Source organism: Benincasa hispida, unplaced genomic scaffold, assembly GCF_027475165.1.
Source record: "Benincasa hispida cultivar pf3 unplaced genomic scaffold, pf3_genome.v1.1 HicScf695, whole genome shotgun sequence".
NCBI lineage: Eukaryota > Viridiplantae > Streptophyta > Magnoliopsida > Cucurbitales > Cucurbitaceae > Benincasa > Benincasa hispida.
This window is the reverse complement of record NW_028326817.1, coordinates 1-2381: the sequence shown is the minus strand read 5'-3', so window position 1 is coordinate 2381 and position 2381 is coordinate 1. Positions and strand designations below refer to the sequence as shown.

Here is a 2381-nt window from a genome sequence, read left to right as displayed (position 1 = left end):
CCAGCAGTGAAAGCCCCGAGGCAGAAGCCAGCATGCTTGTTACAGCCATTGAGTATGCTAGAATGGAAGTGGGAGCATGTGTCTATGGACTTCATTGTGTGGTTTCCACAAACAGTCAAAGGTTTCACGGTAATTTGGATTGTGGTAGACAGACTTACAAAATTAGCACATTTCATATCTAAAAATTCCACCTTTTCAGTAAGTAAGTGGGCATAGTTATACACAAAGGAGGTGGTGAGATTGCACGGAGTGCTTGTGTCCATCGTGTCGGACAAAGACCTTCGTTTCACATCTAACTTCTGAAAGAGTCTTCAGGCAGCTTTGGGGACCCGGTTAGATTTCAGTACAGCTTTTCACCCACAGACTAATGGGCAGACAGAGCGATTGGATTAGATATTGGAAGACATGTTGCGTGCCTGTGCCATAAAGTTTTTAGGAAGTTGGGATGCTCACTTGCATTTAATGGAGTTTGCTTATAATAACAGCTTTTTCAGGAATGAACTTTTGAGGACGAAAGTTCTTTGAGGAGGGAAGAATGTAACACCCCACATTTTTTTTTATTAATGTAATTTCAATAATTTTTATTATTTGAGGGATTTTTTTTTTGGAATTTCGAACTTCAAGTGTAATTGCGAGTCATTAATGATTTGACGTTCCAATTATTCAATTTAAAAATTAATGACAGGAATTAATTTCATTTTTTAGAAAAGAAAGGAAGTTAATAAAATAAAGTGGAATAAGGAAAAGAATAAAATAAAGTTTATTTTATTTTATTTTTAGTTATTATTATTAAATTTCCTTCTCCTTCTTCCTCGTGCTCCCCGAAACCCCAACCCTCTCGCCTGTCGTAAAATCCCCGCCGCCATGTCTCCCTTTAAGCCTCCACCCTCGCTTCGCTGAAACCCTCGAGTCACCGCCAGCCTCACGCCACTCTAGACGACCCACACCGCTCAGCCGTCACGAATCCCCCTTAGCCGTTTGCGCCGGAGCCCATCGAGCACCGTCCGTAGTCGTCTTCCAGCCGCGACTCCCCCAGCTGAGCCGCTTGTCTAGATATACTTCGCACGCGCCAAAGTTTGCCATCGTTGGGTCGTAAAGCCGCTGCCAGCTCCGTCTTGCCCAGCCACTCACCTCACCAGATTTGCCGTCGCCTCATCAAGCCAGCTGTTCGGCGCCGCCCAGTCCCTACTGTTATGGATATGTGTTGGGTATGTTTTGGTAATTTTTGTGGGTTTCTTTCAAAATACTGAATGTCATTTGATTTTGGGTTAGTTTTGACAAAAACCCATTGTGTTTAGGCCATAGATTCAGGTTGTAGCGGAGTTTAAAAATTGGAAGCGTGTTGGGTGAGGTTGCAAAGGTTTGACTTTAGTAATTTTTGTGAGTTTTAGTATCTTGGCCCTTTTGGTTACGGGTAATTATTGAAGCCCTTGCTATTGAACTTTGGTTTTAATGCATGTTCAGGATGCGCAAATAAATCGAGCTATGGAATTGACTTCGAACCTTGCCACAACTTTGTTAAGCTTAATTTAGGGACCTTTGGTAATTTGTTTAAATTCAATTAGACCCTAAGGAATATGTTGAAAGCATTGGATTTATTGTTTAGGCTGGAGTGGCTATATTAAACATCGTAATTTATGTTATAGGTAGGATTCTGGTCTTCCAAAAGTATAAAAGGATTCATTGCTTGGATTAATTTTGGGAGTTTCGAATTGACGTAAGTAATCTTACTAGTGGAACTGCCTACAAGCCAGACACTAGATATATGCTAGCATGATAGATGAATATCAGGATGGAACGATAGCATGATAAACAGATAGTATAGTATGACCGATATATGTTCTTGTATGAGAATTTGAAAGATTTATTTGTGCACGTAGATACTTGCATGCTAGTAAGAGATGATACTTGATTCATCGAGGTTGTATTTTATATGAGGATATTGAGGCGTATATGCATGTTGTATAGCCATGATGTCGAGGTGTATATGTATGTTATAAAACCATATTGTGATAATTGTGATGCTGAGACTGTGATAGTGTCTTTACTGATTAGTTAGATGCCCACTAGATATTGTGTTTCCTTTGGGATTCACCAAAATTTTGTTTTCTTCGGGATTCACCAGATATTGTGTTTCCTTCGGGATTCACCAGATTGTGTTTCTTCGGGATTCACGAGGTATTGTGTTTCTTCGGGATTCACCAGGGGTTGTGTTTCCTTCGGGATTCACCAGGGATTGTGTTTTCTTCGGGATTCACCAGGGGCTGCGTTTCCTTTGGGATTCACCAAAGGTAGTGGGCATACTTAACTACGGTAGGAAAGAAATCAGTTTTTCATGTATGTATATGTCCCATGAGGACTAGAGCAGTTTTTATGTTCCA

General features: G+C 40.6%; 1 long non-coding RNA gene across 1 annotated transcript; it reads left to right on the top strand.

The window, feature by feature from the left end:
* The first annotated feature begins 788 nt into the window (after positions 1-788).
* On the top strand, positions 789-1952 carry LOC150030010 (uncharacterized). Its single transcript, XR_016527211.1, has 2 exons — positions 789-1542; positions 1647-1952. It is a non-coding gene; the product is annotated as an uncharacterized LOC150030010 (long non-coding RNA).
* Positions 1953-2381: the final 429 nt, after the last annotated feature.